The 14089-nt window shown below is 42.6% G+C and overlaps 1 pseudogene across 1 annotated transcript; it reads left to right on the top strand.

The window, feature by feature from the left end:
* The first annotated feature begins 235 nt into the window (after positions 1–235).
* LOC110530964 (myosin heavy chain, skeletal muscle-like) lies at positions 236–6738 on the top strand (annotated as a pseudogene). The gene is made up of 17 exons (XR_016482760.1): positions 236–241; positions 808–972; positions 1073–1218; positions 1341–1398; positions 1484–1873; positions 1968–2094; positions 2188–2306; positions 2391–2731; positions 2871–3036; positions 3187–3311; positions 3412–3720; positions 5273–5476; positions 5558–5854; positions 5965–6069; positions 6157–6252; positions 6344–6472; positions 6640–6738. The product of XR_016482760.1 is annotated as a myosin heavy chain, skeletal muscle-like (transcript).
* Positions 6739–14089: the final 7351 nt, after the last annotated feature.

The following is a 14089-nucleotide window of genomic DNA, read 5'->3' as shown; positions in this document are numbered from 1 at the left end:
TCTTGACCCAAGCAAGTCTCTTCTTCTTATTGGTGTGCTTTAGTAGTGGTTTCTTTGCAGCAATTCGACCATGAAGGCCTGATTCACACAATCAACTCTGAACAGTTGATGTTGAGATGTGTCTCTTACTGAACTCTGTGAAGCATTTATTTGGGCTGCAATTTCTGAGGCTGGTAAGTCTAATGAACTTATCCTCTGCAGCAGAGGTAACTCTTCCATTCCAGTGGTGGTCCTCATGAGGGTCAGTTTCATCATAGCGTGTTATGTATTTTGCGACTTGAAACTTTCAAAGTTATTAAAATGTTCTGTATTGACTGACCTTCATGTTTTAAAGTAATGATGGACTGTTGTTTCTCTTTGCTTATTTCAGATGTTCTTGCCATAATATGGACTTGGTCTTTTACCAAATAGGGGTATCTTCTGTATACCCCCCTACCTTGTCACAACACAACTGATTGGCTCAAACGCATTAAGGAAAGAAATTCCACAAATTAACTTTTAAGAAGGCACACTTGTTAATTGAAATACATTCCAGGTGACTACCTCATGAAGCTGGTTGAGAGAATGCCAAGAGTGTACAAAGCTGTCATCAAGGCAAAGTGTGGCTACTTTGAAGAATATCAAATCTAACATATATTTTGATTTGTTGAACACTTTTTTGGTTACTACATGATTCCATATGTGTTATTTCATAGTTTTGATGTCTTCACTATTATTCTACAATGTAGAAAGTAGTAAAAATAAAGAAAATCCCTTGAGTAGGTGTTCTAAAACTTTTGACCGGTAGTGCATGTTGTCTGTTCACAGGTGAAGAACCTGATTGAGGAAATGGCAGCTCTGGATGAAATCATTGCTAAGCCGACAAAGGAAAAGAAAGCTCTTCAAGAAGCTCACCAGCAAACACTGGACGACCTACAGAGTGAGGAGGACAAAGTCAACAATCTAACCAAGGCCAAGGCTAAGATAGAGCAAGTTGATGATGCGAGATCCTATATAGAGATTAGATGGTCTTTGAATGGAAAAAATGCTAACAATCAGCTAGAAATTGTCATTTGCTTCTTATCCTCTGAAGCTTGAAGGGTCCCTTGAGCAAGAGAAAAGGGTGCGAATGGATCTTGAAAGAGCCAAGAGGAAGCTGGAGAGTGATTTAAAGCTGTCCCAGGAGATCGTAATGGAGCTGGAGAATGATAAACAACAGCTAGAGGAACGCCTCAAGAAGTAAGATTAAAATCATCACAAAATATTACATTCTACTGCAAACAAATGCATAAACGAGCTACCAATGAATTATTCCATTGATTCCACAGGAAAGACTTTGAAACCGGTAATCTTATCTGTAGGATTGAAGATGAACAGGGCATAATAATACAACTTCAAAAGAGGTTGAAGGAGCTTCAGGTAATGAAAAAGTACGACATCCTTAATCGATTTTAACTCTTCAACCATTTGTATATTTTACCATGATGATGCCATTTTGTGCTAGGCCCGTGTAGAGGCACTGGAAGAGGAGCTTGAGGCAGAAAGAACTGCCCGAGCCAAGGTGGAGAAGCAAAGAGCAGACTTGGCCAGAGAGCTGGAGGAGATCAGTGAGAGGCTGGAGGAGGCTGGCGGAGCCACTGTGGTCCAGATTGAGATGAACAAGAAGAGGGAGATGGAGTTCCAGAAACTCCGCAGAGACCTTGAAGAGGCCGCTCTGCAGCACGAGGCAACAGCTGCCTCACTCAGAAAGAAACAAGCTGACAGTGTGGCTGACCTGGGGGAGCAGGTAGACAACCTTCAGAGAGTGAAGCAGAAACTGGAGAAGGAAAAGAGTGCATTTAGGCTAGAGCTGGATGATGTCCTCTCCAACATGGAACATGTTGCAAAGTCAAAGGTAAAAAATCCATCTAAGTGAAAGTACAACGTTTTTTTCCATTTGGTCACTGTTAACCTCTTGAATTGATTTTTTCTTGTCTTTCATCTTGAAGATTAACTTGGAGAAGTTGAGTAGAACTCTAGAGGACAGGGCCAATGAATACAGGACCAAGTATGAGGAAACCCAAAGATCCTTCAATGACATTACAAATCAAAAAGCCCGACTTCAAGCCGAGAATGGTAGGTAGAATAACTTTTGTCTCTGGATATTGCAATAAATACTCTGAATGAGGTAACAAGATAAAGTCTGTTCCTCAACCTCTTACTTTCTAGATGAGATTGGAAGACAGTTGGAAGATAAGGAATCTCTGGTCTCTCAGCTGACCAGAGGAAAGAATTCCTACGGTCAACAGCTTGAAGATCTAAAGAGACAGCTGGAGGAGGAAGTCAAGGTAATTTAGACCATTCATTTTCTTATTGATAAATGATGATGCCCTCGTCATAAAATTAATCCCATCTCTCCTTGCTCCCTTCAGGCAAATAATGCACTATCCCATGCAGTGCAGTCTGCTCGCCAATTGGTATTTATTATTTTGGACTCGATCCCTTGAGTATTTGTGTGAGCCTGAAGTTTGGAGAAGCTATGAAATGATATACCACATTTTCTACTTTGTCTCTTCATCTACAACTCAAGAAGAAGCTGGCTCAGCGCTTGCAGGATGCTGAAGAAGCTGTGGAGGCAGTGAACGCTAAGTGTTCCTCCCTGGAGAAGACCAAACACAGACTGCAGAATGAGATTGAAGATCTCATGGTGGATGTGGAGAGGTCTAATGCTGCTGCTGCCGCCCTGGACAAGAAGCAAAGAAACTTTGACAAAGTATGCAATGCAGTTCTTCAATTCACACGTGTATCTGAATTCCTGAATTCTACACAGCAGAAACAAAATAGTAGGCTTACTACAACACTTATAAAGAGTCATGATTGAAGTCAAATGGCTGCTGTATTATATCATGTAGATCCTGGCTGAATGGAAGCAGAAGTATGAGGAGTCTCAGTGTGAGCTGGAGAGCTCCCAAAAGGAGGCCAGGTATCTGAGCACTGAACTCTTCAAGCTAAAGAACTCCTATGAAGAATCTTTGGATCAGCTGGAGACAATGAAGAGGGAGAACAAGAACCTTCAAGGTGAGCAAAGAGCTCTTTGTTTGAAATGTTTTCAGCTCTGCCAATGTTCGCATCCATGCACTGAAGAGCAAACAGCTCTTTTATGAAACAAGGTTCTGCAAGTGCCCAATATAGTTTTCATATTTCTTCATTGCAACACCTTTTTCTCAGAGGAGATAACTGATCTGAGTGAGCAGCTGGGTGCAGGAGGAAAGACAATTTATGAGTTGGAGAAGGTCTGTAAACAGTTAGAGCAAGAGAAGGTAGAGATCCAGGCTGCTCTGGAGGAAGCTGAGGTAAGAGTGCAATTTCAAATCTTCCCTGGTTCTGTCTGGATTGGCCATTTTACATCAACAACTGTCATTTTCAGTTTGAATCTTCTGATGTGTATTCTAGGCCTCCCTGGAGCACAAGGAGGGAAAGATCGTCAGAATTCAGCTTGAGTTAAATCAGGTCAAGGCTGACATTGATCGCAAGTTAGCTGAGAAGGATGAGGAGATGGAGCAGTCCAAGAGAAACATGCAGAGGAACATTGATACCCTGCAGAGTTCTCTTGAGGCAGAGTGCAGAAGTAGGAATGATGCCCTCAGGCTGAAGAAGAAGATGGAGGGAGACCTCAATGAGATGGAGATCCAGCTTAGTCAAGCCAGCAGGCAGGCAGCTGAGGCCCAAAAACAGATGAAGAGCGTTCATGCTCATCTGAAGGTAAATTAAATTAAAACAGATTGCCATCTGACTGGGCACAAACTGGTTGAATCAACATTGTTTCAACATAATTTGTCAACATATTGTGATGTGGAATCTATGTGAAAAATACATTAGATTTGAAAAAGTAATCAACATAAACAGTTGTTTTGAGGGTGAAATTTCAACCACAGGATTATGTCATCATGGTAACCAAATTTCAACATAATCAAACATATAAAATATGTTGAATTTGTACCTTTCAAACAACGTCAGAACTTCAACGTTATATTCACTATAAAACATTATTTTCTTTAAAGGCTGGGCAGCACCTCCTACTTGAGAATTGATTTATCTACAGCTACTCTTTGGTCTCTCATCCAGGGTTTTAACCAAGTTTAGCTATAATATTTATCACTGACTATTACTAATGTGCTATCTTGAGAATGATTGTTGAGAGATCTCCACATAAAAACGAAAGATATTCACTGTTGCTATAGAAGTAATTCCAAAGGTTAGTTTAACAGAGGAAATTAAATATGACCATGCTCTATCACTCATCATCAATGATGCTATTTAGGCCTACAGCATTTGCAAAGTCATCAACAGCTATTGTTTCAATTCAACCCAGAATTCAACTAAAAATAGACAATACAATAGACCTAGGGTTTCAAGCTCTATTTCAAATGTAACGATATTTAGTGATATTGAAATGTGTTTGGTTGCCAATGCAACCAGATTTCATCATTTGAAGGAGATATATATTCTGCTTGGATAGTTCCATCTGTGCCAATTATTCTAGTTTTAATTCCAGTTTGTCTACAAATTAATGAATGGCACATATTGAACTATCCAAGCAGAAGACATCTCCTTCAAATGTTGATATTTGGTTGCTTTGACAACAGACCACAATTCAGTATTACTTTTTGTAATAAAGTAAATAGCCTTAGCCTAAAGTTATCTTAAATACTAATGTAACATTCAACCTTAAAATTAGTAGCACATCCATGGCCACATTGAGGTTACTGTAGCTATACATTTCTTCCTATGTAATCATATAAGGCGGCATGTTCAAGATAGCATGCACAGGTCGTCACAGGTCTGTGGAGATCTTCATAATTGCTGCAGAATCTCGAACAGAATTGATCACTTACACCATATGCTTTTAATGTAATCTCAACTGCAATCCAGGTCACTTGGTCTGCTATTAGATGAAACACAGTAATAATGATTGGTTGTATAAATAAGCAAACTATCTGACATTGTATTCCCATTTGAACTTTGCTGTGCTTTTAAATGGTTGAAAGCATGATAGACATAAATCAAAAATAAGACATTGTTTTTTCATTGGAATTTGGTTGTGCTTTTAGATGGTTGAAAGCATGGAAATTCACCTAACTTTTGGCTGTCTTTTTGAGTGGGTGAATATAGTTTATAATCTCACTGATCAACATCTCAACCGAATATTACCCAAGTATCCACATTGAAATGACGTGGTGTGCCCAGTGGGATGGTGTGCCTAGTAGATACTGCTCAAAATGAGGTATCTCCAACCTTGCATATTTCTCTCTAGGATGCCCAAATCCAGTTGGATGACTCTCTCCGTTCCAATGATGATCTGAAGGAGAACATTGCCATTGTAGAGAGACGTAATAATCTGATGCAGGCAGAGCTGGAGGAGCTAAGAACCTGTCTTGAACAGACTGAGAGAGGCCGCAAGCTGGCTGAGCAAGAACTGCTGGATGTCATTGAGAGGGTACAGCTGCTGCACTCACAGGTAAAGTATAATCACTAATTATGGATTTCCTGCTGTAGCTGAACATTGTTACAAAGTTATTTTCTTAAAATCTATGAATAGAACACTGGCCTGCTGAATCAGAAGAAGAAACTTGAGGCTGACACTGCCCAGTTTCAGACTGAGGCAGAAGAGGCAGTGCAGGAGTGCAGAAATGCTGAAGAAAAGGCAAAGAAGGCCATTACTGATGCTGCCATGATGGCAGAGGAGCTGAAGAAAGAGCAGGACACCAGTTCTCACCTAGAGCGTATGAAGAAGAACATGGAGCAGACCATCAAGGACCTGCAGCACCGCCTGGATGAGGCTGAACAAATTGCCATGAAGGGGGGCAAGAAGCAGGTGCAGAAGCTGGAGGCCAGGGTAAGTGTAACTTTACCTTACATATTGTACATGTACATACTGTACATCAGAAGACACAAAAAAGTAATACTGCATCCTGTAACATGAATGTTATTTCTTTGTTGTGACAGGTGAGGGAGCTGGAGAATGAGGTTGAGGCTGAGCAGAAGAAGTATGCTGATGCAATCAAAGGAATTCGTAAATATGAGAGGCGTATCAAGGAGCTGACCTACCAGGTATCTTTACTAACTCCATCATTGGCTGTCCAGTCATTTGACCTGCTAACAAATGGGGTGAACCTTTTTTTTGTCTGAAATGTACAGACTGAGGAGCACCGTAAGAATATGGCCAGTCTTCAAGACCTTGCCGATAAGCTACAGCTAAAAGTAAAATCCTACAAGAGAGCTGCAGAGGAAGCTGTAAGTGTGGACTTTATGCATTCATTCTTGAGGTACTGTCCACCTGTATTAGCTCAGGCTACATAATGTTTATTTTGTTTCTGTACCACAGGAGGAACAGGCCAATACTAACCTGACCAAGTTCCGCAAGATACAGCATGACCTGGATGAGGCCAAGGAAAGGGCCGACATCGCTGAGTCTCAGGTCAACAAGCTGCGTGCCAAGAGCCTTGGTTCCAAGGTTAGAATTTCTGTAAAATATATGATCTATGGTTTCTGACCCTGGCAAATGCCAAACAACCTTTCCACTATATTTTAATAGATGGTTTTTATATTTTGATGCCAGATTTCTACTCACTGGCTGTCTCTCTTTGTCTCCTTTCTTTACAACATTCCCTGACATTCCAGAAAGGATTTGATGAAGAGTGAGGCTTTGGACCCTTCTGAAAACCATGTTTCTGCTGTGTGTGGTAGTGTGGAATAAAATCTCTTAAATCAGTCTGACAATTACGTCTCTTACATTGTGTCCCAGTTACCCATCCTTGGTCAGAGAGATTGAATGCTAAATTATCATCATCAAACTAGAGTATTTCGAAACATACTGAATGCAGGTTACAGTTTTTTGTCATCAATCTTGTTCTGGAGGCAGTTCTGCAGAGTTGTCACTAGCTGGTACAGCCACAAAGTCATAAAATCAGATTTTTAACCTAAGCTTAACCATAACCATAACCACACTAATGCCTAACCCTAACTTAAGACCAAAAAACAAATGCTTGTTTTCATGAATTTTTACAATAACGCCCATCTTGACTTTGCAGCTGGCCTATTTATAGGAAAATCACTAAATTCTGCCTCCAAAAAAAACCTGACGACAATAAATGTCAACCTGCATATTGACTGCTTACTGACATTTTTAAGACTTAATTTACAAATATTTTCCTATTTTCACTAAACAAACAAAAGTGTATAGGGTAGACAATGACCTGGTTAATTAGTCAACTCTTTACCATAGAGTTTACCATTTACTCATTTACCATCTAAGACAGTTGGAGGGTGATGAGACTATCTGGGGTATCATGAGGTCAAGCACCCTCTTTGACTTTGGCACAGGGATAAGGTTTAGAGTTAGAGGGGAACTCTAGAGGGGCCCAGCAGGGGTGCATTGACAGACAGAAAAGGCATGGGGAGTGGTGTGGGGAGGACTGTTAGGTGGATGGGCTTAAGTGTTTGAAATGTGAGCTGGTGATAGCTAAAATAGAGAGATTAACCAAAACCTTGTTCTTGAAATAGAGCCTTAAGGAAAGCATCAGGGTGTCAAGTTCGCGCAATAAACCACCTCAAATAGAAATGTTCCCGCACAGCAGGAAATGCAAACTTATAAAGTAAGTGAGGTTAAAAAAGGCTTCTAAAGATTATAATTTCCATGACAAAAATTCAGACTTGATTTACCCTAACAGAACATGTGTCAACCCTACAAAATATTTTAATTAATTCTAATTCACATATATATGTTTTTTTATTTCACCTTTATTTAACCAGGTAGGCTAGTTGAGAACAAGAAAAGCAGTGCGACACAAACAACAACACAGAATTACACATGGAATAAACAAACATTCAGTAAATAATACAATAGAAAAAGTCCATATACCGTGTGTGCAAATGAGGTAGGATAAGGGATGTAAGGCAATACATAAGCCATAGTGGCAAAATAATTACAATATAGCAATTAAACACTAGACTGATAGATGTGCAGAATATGAGTGTGCAAGTAGAGATAATGGGGTGTAAAGGAGCTAAATAAATCAAATAAATAACAGTATGGGGATGAGTTGGATGAGCTATTTACAGATGGGCTATGTACAGGTGTATTGATCTGTGAGCTGCTCTGACAGCTGGTGCTTAAAGTTAGTGAGGGAGATATTGGTCTCCAGCTTCAGTGATTTTTGCAGTTCCTTACAGTTATTGGCAGCAGAGAACTGGATGGAAAGGCGGCCAAAGGGGGAATTGGCTTTGGGGGTGACCAGTGAAATATACTTGCTGGTGCACATGCTACGGGTGGGTGCTGCTATGGTGACCAGTGAGCTGAGATAAGGCAGGGCTTTACCTAGAAAATACTTGTAGATGACCTGGAGCCAGTGGGTTTGGTGACGAATATGAAGCGAGGGCCAGCCAACGAGAGCATACAGGTCGCAGTGGTGGGTAGTGTATGGGGCTTTTGTGACAAAACGGATGGCACTGTGATAGACTGCATCAAATTTGCCGAGTAGAGTGTTGTAGGCTATTATGTAAATTACATCGCCAAAGTCAAGGATCGGAAGGATAGTTAGTTTTACGAGGGTAGGTATGGCAGCATGAGTGAAAGATTCTTTGTTGCGAAATAGGAAGCCAATTCTAGATTTAATTTTGGATTGGAGATGCTTAATGTGAGTCTGGAAGGAGAGTTTACAGTCTAACCAGACACCTAGGTATATGTAATTGTCCAGATATTCTAAGTCAGAACCATCCAGAGTAGTGATGCTGGACGGGCGGGCAGGTGTGGGCAGCGGTTGAAGAGCATGCATTTATTTTTACTTGCATTTAAGAGCAGTTGGAGGCCATGGAAGGAGAGTTGTATGGCATTGAAGCTCGTCTGGAGGTTAGTTAACACAGTGTCCAAAGAAGGGCCAGAAGTATACCGAATGATGTCTTCTGCGTATAGGTGGATCAGAGAATCACCAGCAGCAAGAGCAACATAATGGATGTATACAGAGAAAAAAGTCGGCCCAAGAATTGAGCCCTGTGGCACCCCGATAGAGACTGCCAGAGGTCCGGACAACAGGCCCTCCAAGTTGACACACTGAACTCTATCAGAGAAGTAGTTGGTGAACCTGGCGAGGCAATCATTTGAAAAACCAAGTATCCCAGAGACCCTGGACCGACTCCAATTTGCACACCGCCCCAACAGATCCACAGATCAAGCAGATCACCATTGTCCCTTCTCTATTGCACTCCATGTACAGTGCCTTGCGAAAGTACTCGGCCCCCTTGAACTTTGCGACCTTTTGCCACATTTCAGGCTTCAAACATAAAGATATAAAACTGTATTTTTTTGTGAAGAATCAACAACAAATGGGACACAATCATGAAGTGGAACGACATTTATTGGATATTTCAAACTTTTTTAACAAATCAAAAACTGAAAAATTGGGCGTGCAAAATTATTTAGCCCCTTTACTTTCAGTGCAGCAAACTCTCTCCAGAAGTTCAGTGAGGATCTCTGAATGATCCAATGTTGACCTAAATGACTAATGATGATAAATACAATCCACCTGTGTGTAATCAAGTCTCCGTATAAATGCACCTGCACTGTGATAGTCTCAGAGGTCCGTTAAAAGCGCAGAGAGCATCATGAAGAACAAGGAACACACCAGGCAGGTCCGAGATACTGTTGTGAAGAAGTTTAAAGCCGGATTTGGATACAAAAATATTTCCCAAGCTTTGAACATCCCAAGGAGCACTGTGCAAGCGATAATATTGAAATTGAAGGAGTATCAGACCACTGCAAATCTACCAAGACCTGGCCGTCCCTCTAAACTTTCAGCTCATACAAGGAGAAGACTGATCAGAGATGCAGCCAAAAGGCCCATGATCACTCTGGATGATCTACAGCTGAGGTGGGAGACTCTGTCCATAGGACAACAATCAGTCGTATATTGCACAAATCTGGCCTTTATGGAAGAGTGGCAAGAAGAAAGCCATTTCTTAAAGATATCCATAAAAAGTGTTTTTTAAAGTTTGCCACAAGCCACCTGGGAGACACCAAACATGTGGAAGAAGGTGCTCTGGTCAGATGAAACCAAAATTGAACTTTTTGGCAACAATGCAAAACGTTATGTTTGGCGTAAAAGCAACACAGCTGAACACACCATCCCCACTGTCAAACATGGTGGTGGCAGCATCATGGTTTGGGCCTGCTTTTCTTCAGCAGGGACAGGGAAGATGGTTAAAATTGATGGGAAGATGAATGGAGTCAAATACAGGACCATTCTGGAAGAAAACCTGATGGAGTCTGCAAAAGACCTGAGACTGGGACGGAGATTTGTCTTCCAACAAGACAATGATCCAAAACATAAAGCAAAATCTACAATGGAATGGTTAAAAAATAAACATATCCAGGTGTTAGAATGGCCAAGTCAAAGTCCAGACCTGAATCCAATCGAGAATCCAACCTCACTGAGCTCGAGCTGTTTTGCAAGGAGGAATGGGAAAACATTTCAGTCTCTCGATGTGCAAAACTGATAGAGACATACCCCAAGCGACTTACAGCTGTAATCGCAGCAAAAGGTGGCGCTACAAAGTATTAACTTAAGGGGGCTGAATAATTTTGCACGCCCAATTTTTCAGTTTTTGATTTGTTAAAAAAGTTTGAAATATCCAATAAACGTTGTTCCACTTCATGATTGTGTCCCACTTGTTGTTGATTCTTCACAAAAAAATACAGTTTTATATCTTTGTTTGAAGCCTGAAATGTGGCAAAAGGTCGCAAAGTTCAAGGGGGCCGAATACTTTCGCAAGGCACTGTATGTTTGAGGTGTGTCCTTAAAAACTTGAACCAAAGTGCTAATTTCAGGCAGTGCTGATAAGGATTTTTAAGACCAACATAAAGCTGGTTTTAGCCATAATGCAGTTGGTTATGGCATGAATTTTGACCGCGAAAACGCTGCCTATCCAGCCGTGTTGCATGGAATAATTAGAGTAGCCTAATGTGCTTTTGGTGTCTGTATACTTCGTATTTAGAAATATAAAAAGCTTTATTAAAATACAAAGTTTGAGAGGAGTAAAACATTGAGTTGACATTCCTTTTTAATTTATGCATTGTAGGCAGACCCACATTATTTTATCCAATGCAGGTCCCGTTTTGGATGTGCGTGAAACCCCCTCCGTGATGTAAGCTACGTGTCCATGCTCATTATAAAACGAGAGATGAGAATCTCTTTGAATACTGGTGAACCTCGTATATTTTCGTTTTGTAATGACCTGGCTAGATCATAAATTAATAATTGTCCAGACAGAGGATTGAGTTACCGAAATCCCGGTTCATTAACCCAACTCAACACAGGCTACTGTTTGGCCGTAGCTCACGCCAAATAAATCAAGGATACCCGTATAAAACAACCGTGACCATCTCTTGTTAAGACCTGACGTAAGAGAGAGAACAATGGCTATTCCCGTGGTTGGCAAGATAGCAGGTTGACTGGCATGTCAGACCCTGCGAACACTGGGTACTGCTAAGTACAACACAACCAATGAACAGCATAACACATAGCACACAGCTGTCTGTGCGGGTCGCTACACAGCCCCCCCCCCCACCACAAAGTCCCTCTTCCCGGAGGGAACTAACAAAGTCTCTGAAGCAACCCGTAGGTCTCCTTTGCCTGCGTGGCCGTGATGGTCGCAGAGTGTTCAGATGTGAAACAGGGGGCTCAGTCCGTGGCAGGGGGCATCCCCTCTGGGGCCCAGGGGATGAAGGCAGGGACAAGGATGAGGGAACGGGTAATACAGTCTGTGCCTCTGGGGAACCACTCGTGACACAGGGAGGGAGACTGGGTGAGTGGGCTATCTGGAGCCTTGTCTGCGGCGCCTGGGGGTGGGTGCTTTGGGAATGACATTGCCAGAGAGGGGAATTGTGGGGGTCCCTGCTACCTTGGTCACTGTGGATGGACAAGGCAGCTCCAAACCTGCTGAACATCCCTGTTGCCAGGGCGTCGATGATGGTCTTTGCCGCCTGGACAGGTAGAGCTTAGGCCTTGGGCCATTTTCTGAAATAGTCCATGTCCGTGAGCACCATGCGGGTTCCACTGTCTGTGGTGGGGAACGGCCCAACTACATCCACTCCCACCCTCTCCATGGGAGCCCCAACTGGGAACTGTTGGAGCTGAGCATGAGAACGGCCTAGAGGGTGGCAAAAGCAGTGGCAAAAGTCCTCCACATCCCTCTTGTGCTGCCTCAGTAAAAGCCCTGATGGAGGTGGCGGAGGGTTTTTGTGACCCCAAAGTGTCCAATCCCCACCCCCCATGAGTGCTCTGGAACACAGCCTCCCGCAGTGCTTTTGAAACCACCACCTGCCACCTCTCCTCTCCCGTAGCTGGCTCCTTCCATGCCTGCTGTAGCACATCATCAGCTAGTCTCTCAAACTTTGACCACAACCATTTTGTTGTTAGTGAGAGCGCTGTCACCTCTTCCCACAGTGGCTGCCTCTTCCCTCCGCTGCGCCTCTAAATCAAATCAAATTTTATTTGTAACATACACATGGTTAGCAGATGTTAATGCGAGTGTAGTGAAAAGCTTGTGCTTATAGTTCCAACAATGCAGTAATAACCAATGAGTAATCTAACCTAACAATTCCACAACTACTACCTTATACACACAAGTGTAAAGGGATAAAGAATATATACATAAAGATATATGAATGAGTGATGGTACAGAACGGCATAGGCAAGATGCAGTAGATGGTATAGAGTACAGTATATACATATGAGATGAGTAATGTAGGGTATATAAACATAAAGTGGCATAGTTTAAAGTGGCTAGTGATACATGTATTACATAAAGATGGCAAGATGCAATAGATGATATAGAGTACAGTATATACATATACATATGAGATGAGTAATGTAGGGTATGTGAATATTATATTAAGTGGCATTGTTTAAAGTGGCTAGTGATACATTTTTTACATCAATTTCCATTATTAAAGTGGCTGGAGTTGAGTCAGTATGTTGGCAGTAGCCACTCAATGTTAGTGGTGGCTGTTTAACAGTCTGATGGCCTTGAGATAGAAGCTGTTTTTCAGTCTCTCGGTCCCTGCTTTGATGCACCTGTACTGACCTTTGCCTTCTGGATGATAGCGGGGTGAACAGGCAGTGGCTCGGGTGGTGGTTGTCCTTGATGATCTTTTTGGCCTTCCTGTGACATCGGGTGGTGTAGGTATCCTGGAGGGCAGGTAGTTTGCCCCCGGTGATGCATTGTGCAGACCTCACTACCCTCTGGAGAGCCTTACGGTTGTGGGCGGAGCAGTTGCTGTACCAGGCGGTGATACAGCCCGACAGGATGCTCTCGATTGTGCATCTATAGAAGTTTGTGAGTGCTTTTGGTGACAAGCCGAATTTCGTCAGCCTCCTGAGCTGCTGCGCCTTCTTCACAACGCTGTCTGTGTGGGTGGACCAATTCAGTTTGTCCGTGATGTATACGCCGAGGAACTTGAAACTTACTACCCTTTCCACTACTGTCCAGTCGATGTGAATAGGGGGGTGCTCCCTCTGCTGTTTCCTGAAGTCCACAATCATCTCCTCAGTTTTGTTGACGTTAAGTGTGAGGTTATTTTCCTGACACCACACTCCGAGGGCCCTCACCTCCTCCCTGTAGGCCGTCTCATCATTGTTGGTAATCAAGCCTACCACTGTAGTGTTGTCCGCAAACTTGATGATTGAGTTGAAAGTGTGCATGGCCACGCAGTCGTGGGTGAACAGGGAGTACAGGAGAGGGCTCAGAACACACCCTTGTGGGGCCCCAGTGTTGAGGATCAGTGGAGTGGAGATGTTGTTACCTACCCTCACCACCTGGGGGCGGCCCGTCAGGAAGTCCAGTACCCAGTTGCACAGGGCGGGGTCGAGACCCAGGGTCTCGAGCTTGATGACGAGTTTGGAGGATACTATGGTGTTAAATGCTGAGCTGTAGTCGATAAACAGCATTCTCACATAGGTATTCCTCTTGTACAGATGGGTTAGGGCTGTGTGCAGTGTGGTTGCGATTGCGTCGTCTGTGGACCTATTGGGGCGGTAAGCAAATTGGAGTGGGTCTAGGGTGTTAGGTAGGGTGG

Source organism: Oncorhynchus mykiss, chromosome 8, assembly GCF_057628025.1.
Source record: "Oncorhynchus mykiss isolate SJ-2025 chromosome 8, ASM5762802v1, whole genome shotgun sequence".
NCBI classification, from domain to species: domain Eukaryota; kingdom Metazoa; phylum Chordata; class Actinopteri; order Salmoniformes; family Salmonidae; genus Oncorhynchus; species Oncorhynchus mykiss.
This window is presented reverse-complemented; position numbering and strand designations above follow the sequence as displayed.